General features: G+C 39.5%; 1 protein-coding gene across 4 annotated transcripts in view; it reads left to right on the forward strand.

The window, feature by feature from the left end:
* Window positions 1-464: 464 nt before the first annotated feature.
* AGPAT3 (1-acylglycerol-3-phosphate O-acyltransferase 3) overlaps window positions 465-15902 on the forward strand; it is a 117801-nt gene continuing 102363 nt past the window's right edge. Inside the window, exon 1 of one of the 4 annotated variants that reach the window (XM_087967559.1) lies at window positions 465-842. The gene's annotated coding sequence lies outside the window, so the exon portion shown is untranslated. Of the gene's footprint in view, window positions 843-990; window positions 1253-7887; window positions 7978-15902 lie in introns of those variants that run through there. The other 3 variants (XM_026674032.2, XM_087967557.1, XM_087967558.1) reach the window with 3 other exon arrangements.

The raw sequence follows: 15902 nt of genomic DNA on the forward strand, positions 1-15902 counted from the left end.
AGATGCTCTCCTTGGCCCTCACCTTAAATAAGAGGGTAAAAAGGCAAAGTTGATCCATTTCCTGGCATGAATGGGCGATGCCTACGAATAGCGGGACCGGGCTACGGGGTGAAAAACCGTGTGAAATTAACCACGCCGGCCGAAGGCACCTACGCCTGTAACCACGCGGCTTCTTCCCCTTCCCGCAAGCCTGGGAAGCAGCAGCCCGTCGCCGGTGCTTCTCCTCCCATATCTGAAAGCGGGACGCGGGAACCAGGCTGCGCTTTTCCATCCTCCGCGGCTCCAACTTCCGAGGAAAGAAGAGCGGCGCGGAGGGACGATGCTCGCGCCGGAGAGGCGCCTTTAAGCGAAACTCGGGTTGTTTTCCATCCCCGGGCGGGCTACCTCAACTGAAGCAAGGCTGCCGCCGCCGCCGCCACGGTGCTCCCCCTCTTCTTCACAGCCGCCAGCCCCGTTCCCCTGCCTCCTGGTTCGGGAGGAACTGAAGTGTCGTTGCACAGGAAGTAGCGGCTGTTGGGAGGACACACGGACACCCACCCACACCCACCCCAGAGGCACACACTCGAACACACTCGCACAGGCAGAGGCAGAGGCAGCTGGTCCTGCCGCACTCTGGGCACAAGGCTTCATCCCGGCGCTGCTACCACAGGATTCCTTCTCGGAGCGGCCTCCGCAGAGCAGAGCAGAGGCGGCTGCCCCGGTCGCTGGCGCCGAAGGGAAGTGTGGGCACGGCTGCTTAACTGGGGAAGGACGAAGGGGCTGCAGCCGCGGGATCGAGGCTCTGGGAGCAGAGCTGGAGAGCAGCCGCGGAGCAGAAGTTCCGGGGGCGGCGAAGACTGCAGGTTTGTGCTGCTTCGGCAGGAACTCCTGATGCTGCAGCGAGGCCGGGGCTCGCCTCCCCTCTTTCCCCCAACCCCACCTCGTCGGGAGATGGGCTTGACGATTCCCCCGCCCCCTCCTCTGAGCGCTGGAGCCTCCATTCTTCCTGCAAAGCCCTTCCTCGCCGCCGTCTCTTTGCTGCAGTCCTCCCAGGATCCCCGCTTCCTACCCGGTCCGGTCCTTTCGCCCAGCTGTCGGCTTCGCGCTGCTTCCATCGCTCGCTTCTCCTTTGCGCGTGACCTTAATGGATTAATCCGCTTTTCCATCCTTCACAAAACGGCGTGAGAGCTCCGGGTTTCGCTTCGGTGCGTTAAGGGGAGCGAGCGTCCCCTCCTCCCATAGTTTCGTCCCTTTCTCCGCCAGCTTCCGCTCGGTGGGTGTATGTGGCTGCCTCTGAGGGGTGCGTGTACGTGTGTAAGCGTGTGTGTTACTTTTTTAAATTGAGTTTTCCATTTAATTTGACGCGTCTGATTGTAATTTGCGCAAACCCAGCGCTTCCTACGGTTTTACACGCCACGCCTTGGTCCTACAGCCGTTCAACGTGTCCTTGTTTGGTGCCTATGAAGCTATGCGTTTTATTTCTGCCTTATTGGCTTGGGTTTGCTGCCGGCAAGGGGGCAGTCTTTTTGAGAACTAGCTGGGACCATTACTTTGCATCTGATCCCTTCGCAGCCAAAGGTTGCACTGTGAGAGAATACAATTACAATTAACTGTAGGGAAAATGAGTGTTTTAGAATAATTAATGGTAGACTGAAAAAGATTGTCATCCTTCATTTGATCCTGGCAGAATTTGTCACTGTGTTCAGATGACCTACACTATTAAATTAAACCAGTTGCTTTTGCTCACACAATACACTGAACTGAGAATTAATTATGTAGACTAGAATCAAATGATACATTAAACCATTAACTAGCATGTAGTAAGAACCCATACATATAGATAATTTATGGGTTCATATGTTGTGCAACCCCTCCTCCCCATTGAGCTTATGTTTTAACTTTCATGATTACCACAATGGGTGCACTTGTAATTAAAATTTTCATCTATGCCAATCAGCTGTGTTATACTATGGTAGCCTTGTAGCCTGTACTATTTGTGCTATATAAATAGAACTAAAGAGTTCTTGGAACTCTGAATTATACTTAGTACAATAGTTGCTGATTCATAATTAGCTTTCTTTCTCTTTCGCACACCTATTCGGAGTATGTGGGTGCTACTATATTTCCCAATTTTTAGCCTTTTATGTAGTGACAGATAATTTCTAAATAAATAAAGTAAGTCATTCAGTGTTTGGGTCAGTTTATCAATACCATACAGAAAAGCTCTTTGATTACAATGTGCTTTTTGATTATAATGTGTACCCAAAGATAGAGAATTAAGGCCTTGGTGTTACAACATACTTGCTTTCCAATGCTCTTTATTATAGAGAGTCTTGTAATCAAATGCCATTTCACCCAGAATAAATAAATATACAGATGGAAATATAATATCTGAAAGAAAGTGATAGGACAATCTAGTTCTCTAATATTTAGTTTTCTAAATGAAACAATTTATGTGACAGATGTTCTTATTCTTTTCATATTTAGCATGGCCAAGTTGGATGGAAAACTGTCCATTCTGGACTCTGAAGTTGTGAGGATACCCACTGAAAGGGCACTGATGTGAAGGACCACAGTGAGGTGGCAGTTTCCTGGGAAGTAGGGAGCATATCCACACCCCAAAGGTGGGGGGCAGGGGCAAGAGGCAGCACAATCTGGAAATGGATAGGACACTGAGAAAGAGTTCAGATAGGCAACTTCCTAGTTAGCTCATGGTGGTAAGGATTTAGTCTGGAAAGATTCTGTCTAGTGTGTAAGCAAATGAAGAACTGAACTCTGCCTGAAGTGCTCCACAACATTTTTGCACTTAGCCTAAAATAAGTTTACATCAAGATAAAAAACCTGCATTTTGCCCTCAGCTACTTTTCTGAAACTATTAATAATAGTTATTGGGTTGCATTCAGTTAGTTGCACAAGTCTCATTCATTTCAAGTGCTCAGGTCCATTAATTTCAACACATGTCCCATTTATTCAGTGGGTTTCAAATGTGATCTAATTCACTGTCCAACTTTCATGTCAAATACAGTACTTTCTTTTGACAGAAGTATGTTTCTGGAAGGTTTTTTTTTCCTGCTTTCTTCTGTTCGGATGTACATGCAATGTGATTAATGTTGATTCCCTGTGTTCCGTGGGTTTAATGTTAACAAGAATTTGTATAACGCCATTGTATGCTAGAGCTTATTTGCTTTTAACTGATTTGGCATATATTTTTACATTTTTCATGAATGTTACTGGGGGTGTACATTTTATCCCTCGAGGCTCATGCAGCTAGAATTTTAGCCTAAAAATTTACTTCAGAAGTTTTTGAGTAATTGTGCATTTTCAAGTTTTGATTTCAATTTAGTTCAATATGCTAACAAAAATGATATTTTCTATTTCTGAATTTCTAATTCTGAATTATCTTTCTAATTGATTTGACTTTCCAGATAATGAGTGTGTGATTGTACTTTTTGCTGGCTACTAATGGATGAAATAGTTGCAGGCAATTCAAGAAATCTTCCAGAATCCTTACATAATTATATATTTGTCATTGTGTGGCATAAATTCAAACATTGTTTACAAAAGTGTAATTAAAAAGTTCTGGGAAAGGAATATTGGGAACACATTGACTGACTCAAAAATTTAATAATAATAATAGGAAGAGGAAGAGGGAGAAGAAGATACTAGGAAGAAAGATGTGTGCACATTTGGAGTGTATTCCTCTCTTTGTAGAGATAGCCTTATGAGAAAAGCTCTTTAAAGGTGCTATATATCATTACTGAACTTTGGAACATGACACAAGTAGTTAGCTAACTAAACATCTTGGATCAGATTGGTCACTTCATGGACAAATACCATTCAAACATCTGTGACAATATGTTCTAGCTCTTCTAGGATCTATCCTATAATCTCTTGGATCCTAGCCATCTGTTCCTATTATCTATTTGTTTTCTTCTTGTTCACTCTTCTATTACAAATTTCTGTGTTTCCTCATGTTTTTACAGTAGCTTCTAATTCACTTTAAAGCAGGGGTATCAAACTCGATTTCATTGAGGGCTGCATCATGGGGGGCTGGGGTGGCCATTGCCAGCTTGACCTCACTTGTGTCAGCACTCTGCCAGCAAAAATGGGCTCCCAAGCTCCATTTTCAGCCATGACAGCCTCCTGTCACCCTCTGCCAGTGAAAACGGAGCTCGGGGGGCTGTGCGCAGCCCCCCTGAGCTCCATTTTAGTTGGCAGAGGTACTGTGGGCTGGTCCTATGCTATTTCTAGGGCAGCCCCACAGGCCAGATCTAAGTATCTCGCGGGCCAGGTATGGCCCCGCTAGCCATAATGCATTTGTAATTTGGAAATAAAGTCTATTGAATAAAGCAAAAGCAAATTTTGTTCCTATGTTGTTTTGTTCTTTCTATTATCCATCTTAGGTTAGCAATTTGATCTTGTATCCTTCTGCCTTTTTAAAAACCTGCCTGTTAATTTGACCCCCTCTCTCTTTCTCTCTTTTTCTCTCTCATTCTATTCTTTATAAAATCTTAAGCAAAACTTTGATGAGAGAAGTTAGTGCCATGGTTTGATAATTTACACATTTTTCTTTCATTTTGGTTTTTGAGTATAGAATATATTTAATATACTTGAATGTTTTCATTCTCTGTCCACGCAGTCTTTATGCATGTTTAAAGCTGTTGGTTTAACTTCTTCTATGGCTTTAAACAGTATTTTAGTGTTTTCTCATGTAACAACTTATTTATGTCCTGTTGTAAAGTACTTTTAAATAATCTTTCCTGAGTGAATTATCTCCATATAGTAGTACTAATATCACCTCTACTGTTTGTCATTGCATTGATTCGTCTGTGAACAATACTGAACAAGTCGGGTTATGGTTAACAAACATAAAAAACTTCTTCTGGGCTCTCCCACATCTTTTACATGATGATCTGAAGCTGAATAGAAAATACCATGTGAAATGGAATTGTCTGAATATACAGCCAAGGTATTGCAGTGGAATTTGAACTGGACAAATGTGCCATCCTTACAATAAATGGGGAAAATTGTGAAAACTGAAGGAATCAATATACACCATGGAAATAAAATCAAGAGTCTGGATGAAGATGATCACTACTAATACGTGGGCATTCTTCAGGCTGACAGTGTCAAACATACTGAAGTCAAGAAGAAGTTTATACGTAAATACATCATGAGAGTGAAGATTTTAAAGTTCAAAGTCAATGAAGGAAATACTATCAAAACAATTAACACCTGGACAATTCCAGTCATTAGATATACAACTGGAATAGCAGACTGGCCTCAAGCAGAATTAAAATAAGTGGGGGGGGGGGGAGATAATCACATCATTCATTCACACAATGATATATTTACCAAGGAGCGCAGGTGGAAATAAAATATTGCAAGTATACCAGACAATTAAAGAAATAAAAAAGACTTTGAAAGAATATCTGAAGGACAGTGAAGGAGAGGTACTGAAAGTAGTACACCAAGGTTTACTGTGTATCAGAGAGACTCATTTACAGGAAAGACTAAGTGAAGAATAAAAAAGAGATATGGCAAGGCAAAGTATTCCATGGCCAGTGTACACACACACACACACACACACACACACGCAGAGGAGATGACTGTCAATGGCTAAGAGCAAGAAAGATACTGAGGGATTAATTCTGGCTGCACAAAACTAAGCCTTAAGAACAAATTCATATAAAGCCAGAATTGAAAATACAGCAGGGGTGTCAAACTCTCAGGCCACGGGCAGGACTGCGTCATGCACCGGCCACCCCCACCCCCGGTTTAGCAAAGGGGAGAAAAAGTTGTGATACGTCACATGATGACAATGTGTCAGTGTGAGTTTGACATCTCTGGAATATAACAACAGACAGTAAATGCTTCCTCTGTAAAGAAGCTGAGAAACCTAGTTAGCTTCTGCAAGAAGATCACAAAGACTAACTACAAACAATGGTATGACAAAGTAGCAACAATGGTACATTGGAATATTTGCATGGTATTGTTAATAAATAATTGTAATATTTAATATTACAATTTAAACAAGAATAACTGCCTATCCCTGGTCATTGCAAAAGACTTGATAAGTGGACAAAAATGCCAAATTCAGTCAAAAACATCTGACTGTTTGACCAGCCATAATAATAGTATGCTGCCTTACTCTCAGTAAGTCTGGGCAGTTTACATTTGTTAAAAAAACTTTTAAACCAAAAATAGACAAGACAAATGAACAAGGATGGCAAAGAAAACAACCCCAGAGGGAAACAGAAAGAAAGAAAGGGGCATCCTCTTCAAAGGCCTGGCAAAGAGCCAAATCTTCAGGACTCTTTGAAGTAGGGTGGGATCCACTCGTAACTTGGAAACTTTATTCTAGAAAGCAGGCGCCGCTACACAGAGAAGACATGTTGCCAAGGTCCAGAAAATGGCATTATCTGATGGAACTTAGAATGGGTCAACTCTGTCAATTCAAACCAGACAGGAAGTTACTATATATAGATACCTATATTACTATTCATAGAGGCTTCAGTATATTCTTTCCATCTCTTATCTGATTTTTCATCTGAATCTTCAATGGTTTCTGTTGAATCTTCCTAATAAGGAATGAAACTAAGGAGGCAGGAAGAATGGTTCCCAGGATAGAGAGAAATGATGTGTCAACATAGATTTAAGTTGCTTCCAAAGCCGATTTAAACTTCGTGTATTGTAGAGGCCAACTTTTCTGTCTGTCTATTTAATCTATATCTTGTATAATATGTGTGTGCACGTGTGTGATGTGTAATGTATACATTATATAATGTATATCTTGTCAGCAGTAAAAAGATTTAGATTAATTTATTTATTTCCTCGAGGTGTATCTGAGAGATTCTGTTGAATAAAAGTTGACTATCAGTTGAACCTTGTACCAAGCCTGACAATTCTTACCTAACCTATAAAACTTGCTGTAATTTATTTCATCTTAGAAAGATCTTCCATTTCTTGTTTTATTTAATTAAAATTGGTCTTGGTGTGAAATATCTTTTATGTCTTTTACTTTGGAAAGTCACATAAATTATCATTTTTTGTCAAGGCTTTTGTTTAACTTTTTTTAGCTGTCATGATAGCTTCTTCTCATAGCCACTTCAATCTTTCCATTTGAAAATGTAGGATTTTTTTCTTCATTTTTCACAATGCCTCTTGGTCAAGGTTCTGTTTCATATAAATTAGAGATACAAAATATTTTCCTTGTCCTCCACAGCAAATTTTCATGTGTTTTCAGATTCAAAGGCAAACTATGTTTCAGAAGACATACAGAAAACAAATCTCACAGAGCCCCTATTTAGAAGTCTTTAAAACAGCTGTATCTTTTTACAGGATCACACAGCTGGTCTTTTGCTGAGGCAATATAGTCCCAAATATGTGTGCCCATACACATATTGAAGCAGCTAATTACCTTTGACTCTTAAGGACTGTCAGCTCTCCTGATAAACCAGATACGGAATAAGACCAGATGAGCTCAATTGTAAGGCTACATTAACAGAATCTTGTAAGTCTGAAAGTACAGACTTTCAGTCCTGCCTCTTTTAGCTGCTAGATCCATTAGGATGAATTCTTTCTCAATTTGTTTCTTTGATGGTTAATTGGGGGCTAAAACATCTCTTGTCTGATAGTTTCCTAGATAGCATCTCCTTTTCCTTTTCTTCAAGATTATCCATGTATTCTATTACAAGGACTGCACAACCCTTAAGACTGCTCTGAGTTTAACCCATGTATATGACACCAGTATATTAAGGTTTGTTCTACAATATGTACTTTTAATTATCTTAGTTGGGTTGTACAATCTCCACCTTCTGTTTCCTTTACTATGCTACCCTTATATCTTTTTACAGATTTACTCAACTGCTTCATAAGCCAATCCTGGTTGCCTTTGGGAACAGCTTTTAAACTTGAATCACTAAAAGATGTTTAATGCTTCAGTGAAAGGTGCTTTGGTACAGGATTTTGTGCATTGTGAAGCACCTCCTTTAAAAGGTTTGCACAAACCTATCACTATATTCCATTTGATTTCACCAAGTAACATAAAAATAGTAGTAAGCATGTTACTTTAATAGTTCTTATGTAACTGTACAAAAACTATTAAGTCAGTACTGTATGTCTATGGAGATTCTCAGTCATCCAGGTCATGGTTGCCTTTGAGTCAGTACTGCCGTGATGGCGAATCTATGGCACATGTGCCAGAAGTAGCACGCAGGGCCCTCTCTGTGGGCACACGAGCCATCATCCCAGCTCAGCTCCGCTGCACACACATGCACACGCCCCCCGCTGGCCAGCTGTCTTCGGGTCTCTGCTGGGCATGTGGGGGGGCGGGGTGCATGTGTGGGAGACGCGCACACATGCATGGGGGTACATGGGGTGGAGTGCAGGGGCAGGGCGCAGGGGTGGACATGCACACGCATGTGGGGTAACATGCATGGGGTGTGCATGTGCACAGGGGCTGGGCACATGCATGGGGGCACACGTGTATTGCATTTTGGGGATACTGGGCACTTGATGTTGAAAAGGTTAGCCATCACTGCAGTACTGTATGCTTTTGCCCAGATTGCTATTAGAGTAGCCAATAGGTAACAGATTATATTTGTTAAAGGGTATTGTTAAAGTTATCTATTTCAGTAATGTAATGTCCTACAATATTTTACGATCCCCTGAACCTTAGTTATTGTGGGTTTTGATAACATTATATATTTCTGAAAATGGACTCAATTTTCAGGAGCAGGTCTTTGTTTAGATACCTTTATTACCTGGTAGGTACTGTTACTTATTATTGTATATCCATTTCCTGAGTAGCCCACACACTGAAACTGCCTTTGAAAGCCCACGCTACTTAAAGGGCAAAGATGATGAGGTTCTCTTTAGGAAAATGTTTCTAAAGAACCTTCATGTACAGAATGTTAAGTTCTTCCCAGTCTTGGATGGTTGTGAAATTGGAGCACAGTCAGTGGCATAAAAAGGTGTATGGAATTCTTGCTTATGAAAATACTATGTTCTCAGTATAGCTGAGACACTGGCACCAGGACAGAAGCTCTTGGCAAGGGACTTGATGAAGGAATTTGGAGAGTTGAAAAGGAAGTGTTGAGCAGAGCAGAACAGTACACATAGTACGTTTGACCCTGACTACTCTATTTAGAGCTTCTCTCCGAGGGTGCCTCTTTTTCCCTTTGAAGGAAAGATTATAGTGTAGTCCTCCTTTTATGTGATGACGGTCACTTCCAGAAACTAAAAGAACAATCAAACAGAACCCTCTATAACTTTTCTTTAGTGCTGGCAAGCTTTTAAAAATTAATTGACTTTTACTAGGGCGATAATTTGCTTTCATTTTAGTGTTGTTGTAACATTGTGATTAATAGTTGAATAATATTGAAATCCAATTTGAATTTTTTGAAATGTAGGCATTTTAGATCCTTTCCACAAAACATTCACCATGCCTGATCTTTTGCTTTCCCTAAGAAAATTAATATGCCTTCGATATATGCCCATATACCAGACTTTGGCAACCTGATATCTTGCACATATTGTGAAATCCAACTCTCTTGATATCAGACTAGCTTTGAACATTGTAGCTGGGAAAAATGGAAATTGTATTTGAAAAGACCGGCTCTGGGACAACTGTTATATTTTTCTTGTTGGAAATAAATGCCATTGATCTCACTGACATTTATCTATGACAAAAATATAGAATGGTTTTTTTGCATTTACAGAATGTTTAGGACTTAAAAAAAAACCACAAATAGTTTTTCTGTAAGCCATAGTGGCTGGGGTACCATATGATGTTAAAGGCAATATGGATGGATTCACTCAATACTCAATACAAGCAAACTGAATTAGATATGATGATATTAGGATTTTAAAAATAAACATGGTTTATTATATGACCAAATGGACAGAGTTTACATACCTGTTAAGCCAGAAGCTATGGTTTTCAAATTAATGTAGCAGAACTCACACAATACATTAACCTAAAAAACAAATCTTTATTATTATGTGAAAATAACCTATGGCGTAGGCATTATAAACTAGATATTTATCCATTTAGTAGGTTTAAAGCCCACTTTTCATATAGGAGTTCAAGGCTGTGTACATAACACTCCTCTGCCATTATTCCAAATCTTAAGACCTATATCATGCTGGCATGGTGAATATTTTATTTGAATCAGGCCTTTGACATCTAGGGAGATTAATAGTGATGGGTAAGGAATTTCATCCTAATTCCAGCAAGCAGATAACAGTGGTTATTCATTGTGGGCAGGTAGTTAAGCTCATGGCTACAAGATCATGAAATTGTTTCCTTCTTTATTAATATTCATATTACCTTTGAATGTGAAGAAACTTGGGACATGAATTTGGAAAATAGTCGATATATCTAACAATGAAGAAGAATGGTAATATGTTCTTATGCTCCAACAATTCTTGAAAAGAGATTTTGGGAAGCAGCAAGAATATATACAAACTTGGAAAATAATATGCATAGTATTATTGCATCCAATTTCCACAGTAAGTGTTTCAGGACTGTTTAAAAGTATACCCACCTCCCCACAAAAATCAACCAAGAGCTAGAATAACGTTTTGAATATAATTTTGATTGTTTCTTTTATGATGTGGTTTTCAATGAAACATTTCCATTTCAACTATTAGCATAATTGCTGACATTGAAATCTTGTTCTACATGTCATTGCCTTTTAAACAGTGTCTGTCATGCTTTCCCAGATGTGAAAGGCTTAAGATAAAACTAGGAAGAGTTTCCATTTATTTTTGTATAGATTGGTAGACTGAAGCTTCTCATGTCATTTATTTATATATCAAACTTATTAACCACCCATCTCCCTCACAGGGGCTTTGGGCAGTGTACAATTTGATCAATGCACTAAAACACTAAAACCAAATAATTTAAGATAAAAAAAATTAAAAACGTAAAACAACATTATAAAATTGCAACAGATGGAAAGATTTAAAATGGTTGATTAAAAGTTGTTAATAATATATAATAAGTTTTATTGTCACTGTACATATATACGGCGAAATAGATTTTTGCTTCTGCTGGTGCTATCCATAACAAAAGTACAATACAACATGAAAAATATAGAAAGTGGTGGTTATAAAAGTAATTAGGGAGAAACCAGTCATATGTTTCCATGTATGTGTGGAGTGATTATAGTTGTATTTAGGAGTCTTGACAGCCCATGAATAAAAGCTGTTTTTAAATCTGTTTGTCCAGCTGGCTGTGCTTCTGTGTCTTCTGTCCGATGGTAAAAGTGAGCAAAGACACTGACCAGAATGTGAATTGTCCCTAAGTATCTTCCTTAATCTGCTGAAACAGAGAGACCTGGCGATATCATCCAGTGGTGTTAGCGGGTAACCAATGGTTTCTTGTGCCTAATTAATCACTCTCTGTAGTGCAGGGGTCTCAAACACAATTTACCTGGGGGCCGCTGGAGGCAGAGTCTGGGTGAGGCTGGGCCGCATAATATTATACTTTATATTATACACTAATATTATACTTTCATATCACAGTGGGGGCCACAGGATATCGTCCTGCGGGCCGCAATTGGCCCGCGGGCCGTGAGAATGAGACCTCTGCTGTAGTGCCTTCCTGTCCGCAGCTGTTGAAACAGCATACCCTACTGTTATACAGTATGTAAGGATACTTTCTAATAGATTCTAATAGACCTGATTTTTCTGCAGGATTCTAAGGAAATGAGGTCTTCATTGAGCCTTCCTAACCACCGGGGATGTTTTTTTTTTCCAGATGAGGTCTTGACTAATAAGCACTCCCAAGAATTTAAAAGAGGAAACCCTTTCCACACAGCCCCTCTTGATCTTGGGCAGATTCCTCTCTCTGCTTCTGGAAATCCAGTATCATCTCCTTTGTCTTGCTAGTGTTTAAATGTAAGTTGTTTTTGAAACATCATGTGGATAGCTTCTGGACTTCTTCCCTGTATGATGATTCGTCCCCTCCAGTTATAAGACCCAGCAGCACCACTGTATCATCTGCGGACTTCATTATGATGTTGGATGGATCAGAGGATATGCAGTCATATGTATACAGTGAGACAGGTAGGGGCTGAGCACACAGCCCTAAGGGGATCCTGTGTTGAGCTTCATGGTGAAGGGCCTAACCCTTACTATTTGTGGATGATCCGTCAGAAATAATATGGACAGGGGGGGGTCATGGGGCCAACCAGCATGTGTCCCCATGCAAATCTACATAGCCAGGTTTTGACTCCTCTGTGGAAGGCCAAATGTTTGGGGGGTTTCCTCACCTTCGGGGCAAAATGTTGCACAAAACAGCAGCAGCAAAAAAGGACCTCCTCCCTGACCCCACCAGTCAGAATTCTCTGACTGACAAGGTCTGTAGCATGCCCTTCCCTGTCTGAATGAGTGGGACAGGGTGATGGGATGGGGTGAAGCCGGTTACATAGGTAACTTGGCCCATGCCATGTAACACTTTGAATTGGACCTGGAAGCAAACTGGCATCCAGTGCAGTTCACAGAGAAGAGGTATTATATGTGCCCTTCTTGGGGCACCCAATATAACTCACACAGACACACTCTGTACCAGTTGAAGGTTCCAGATTCTTTTCATGGGTAGCCCCATGCAGAGCACATTGCAATAGTCCAATTGGGAGATGACCACAGTGACCAAGTGGAGGGCACATGTAATTATTTACATGTCTTATATATGCTCAGAGATAATCAGAAATACTTTTGGAAATGAGAATCTTATATAAACTAAAATTTCAGTGCTTGGAGCTGAACATCTATGCTGATGCATTTTACTTCTAAGAGTCTTTCGAATTAAGTTTGAATTAAGATCGTGCTCTTAATTTCACGTGGCAGTTTACACACTGCATTTATTTATATGTGTGCATGCAGGCTGTGCAAGCATATCTTACAGGAAATTATGTGAATTGGAACATTTAGAAGCTCTTCATAGAATGTAAGTAGGAATAAAAATCTGTAAATAGTAAAATTCTACAGTTTTTATCTCATTTACATAGCTTATTATTTTATGCAGCTGATGTTTTAATTATTTAATTATTTAACATAATGAAGCTTGTACTTTAGGTAGGATATAGAGAGAGATATAATACTTACCCAAGAATAAATCTTACTGAATTTAGTAAATCCTACAGGATTGGATTTAGTCAGATAATAAATTTATTTCATCAGCTAATTGGGAGGATCCTGAATGTCTGCAACAGGTGTACCATGATTTGGACTGTGCTCTCAAGAGCGGAGAAATTCCAGATGGTTAGAGATTACTTTGAAAATATACCAACAGAATATTGTTTTGTGCTTCTAGACTCTTTTCAGTGGAATGAATGGGATCATCTTTTGTTTTGTTTTAAATTAGAATGGATTGCCTGATTCTGAAAATCTCTAGATCTTTGCAAAAAAAACTCCACAAAAAAACAACCTTTGTTTAGTTGAGTAAACTACTTTTCTGGCCTAGATATGTTATTTACCTTGACAACTCTGAACCCCCAAAGAAGAAGCTATTAAAACCTGTAATTAGAGACAGGAAACCTGCTGTTTTCCAAATGTTGCTGAATTACTGCTCCAATAGTTCCACCCACCATGACCAAGGTTGTGCAGTCCTGGAAATTGACATTTGGCAAATGTAAGGGTCACCACTTCCTCATCCTAGTATTTTATTTTTTTTTTAATTTTCTTTACTTGTTGGATTTTTAAGGCTGGCCAACTCAGAAAAGACTCTGGGTGGTTTACAATAATTTAAAACAATAATTTTGATAAAACAATAATATTAAAAAATTTTCAGACTCAACAGGGGCTGAACAAGCACTTTAACTCCTAACCCCCAGACCAGAACCAGGTCTTAAGAGACTTCTGAAACATGACAGAAGGGTAGAATATGGTCTGTTGTGTTTCATATACACATGGAACAAACTGCTTTCAATCTCTTCCAGCTTTGTTTAACAGACCAGATGGCTTTTTGCTACCCTTTTATACACAAAAATGTTGTAATGTCTTGCTAATAAATTTCTTAAATTACTAATGTTTAAAGGGGCTTTTTATTAGGCTGGTAATCTGCTTATTAGGTGTGTGATGTACAATAGTAACTGCTTAGAAAGGCGTTTTCCCATCATTATCATTCTCTCTCTGTCTCTTTGTCTCTCTATCTCTGTTTCTGTCACTGTCTCTCTTTGTCGCCTTCAAGCCAGCACTGATTCCTGATGACTGCCTGGACATGTCCATGCAGTTTTCTTGGCAAAGTTTTTCAGAAGTGGTTTGCCACTGTTTCTCCTCCCTCCACACACACACCCCTCCTGGTGAGAAAGAGTGACTGGCCCAAAAACACCTGGTTACTCTGTGCCTAGGGCAGTACTAGAGCTCACAGTCTTCTGGTTTCTAGCCTGATGCCTTAAGCACTAGACCAGGGGTGTCCAACCTTGGCAACTTTAAGACTTGTGGACTTCAACTCCCAGAGCTAAGATGAGTGCTTTGCTGGCTGAGGAATTCTGGGAGTTGAAGTCCACAAGTCTTAAAGTTGCCAAGGTTGGACACCCCTGCACTAGACCAAACTGCCTCTCTTCTTTCTTTATTCTTTAAATGCTGTGTTTCTGCTATTTAAGCCATAAATGGATGGGTTCTACTTTTGTTTTCTATCATTTGAATGGTATGTTGCATCCTATTCAGTTCTTGCATCCTGTAACTTTCTGTTGCAGCAAATTCATTAACATGAATCCTCTTTGAACAATTTGCAACAATTCTTCCCAGACTTCTCCCCTGCGCCTTCTTTTGTAGTTCTAATGGACTCTTCTTGTACATGTTGATGGTTTTCTGTCTATTCTCCCTTATATTATTTTCTCAGCCTCCTGATAATCTCTCCCAGCAGCCCTGATTACTTCTCAGTTCTTCCTGAGAATCCTAATAATGTATATATTTTTTTAAAAAAGTAAAGCTGTATTTGCATTACATAAAACTTACCTATAGTTAATTTCATGTGTTTTGGTGAGAAAAATCCAATCTTTTATATTTGTATTTATATAACAAACTCAACTGTAGAGAACCATTTGGATTGAGTTTCTACAACTTACTTCACTAAAATGTGATTGGTTAGTTTTTATTATCTAACTATGCCTATATTACATCATGATTTGATGTTTAGTATAAGACTCTTGTTCTCCTTCTGTATGTATTTGCCCTATAGTGTTCAGAAAACCATGTAGCAAAAATATATCAGGTTCTATGGGCACATTTGGAATTTAAAAAGCATATAATGGGCACATTTTCAAAATGCCATTGGAAACTAGCATTTCATACATACTTGATGGGTATGATCAAACACAAAATACCAAATTAATAGAATTTCTCATTTATCCCCAGGAATGCTCCTACAGTCCCAGTGATATTTTTATGAGTTCCAGACTGCGAACAAATATGACAGATGCTGATGCTCTGCTTTGCAATATTGTTTGACTGTTTGTATCTTTTATTAAAATATTTTAAGAAGTCAGATAGGTTAGATAGGCTGGTAGATGCTAAAGAGTATGCTTGGGGCACAGCGTGGTCTACCCTGCTATAAAATGTACTGTTTCATTCCAGTTGGTTAGTTATGGAAGGTCTACCAGATCTGGATTGCAAAAATCTGGAGGACCCATAAAGGCAGGATAAAATTAGGGTTTACTGCGTCTCTTTGGAGACATCTACACTTTCAGATTTTTACAGCCCAGACTGGTAACCCAAAACTATGCTTTTTGCTTACTCTGCAGCCTAGGATAGAAATAAGATTATTAAGTTACGTGATTCAATCTTTCAAAGTTCATTAGGGAATTATGTTATTTATTATTATAGCTTAATAGGTGTATCTTATTTGAAGTCTACTCTTCCTTCAAGATCAGTATCCTATTAATTAGAGTGTAACGGAATGACTTTCCAGT

This window comes from Notechis scutatus, chromosome 5 (genome assembly GCF_049901735.1).
Source record: "Notechis scutatus isolate UNSWTSFEM ecotype Mainland chromosome 5, rNotScu1.2, whole genome shotgun sequence".
Taxonomy (NCBI): domain Eukaryota; kingdom Metazoa; phylum Chordata; class Lepidosauria; order Squamata; family Elapidae; genus Notechis; species Notechis scutatus.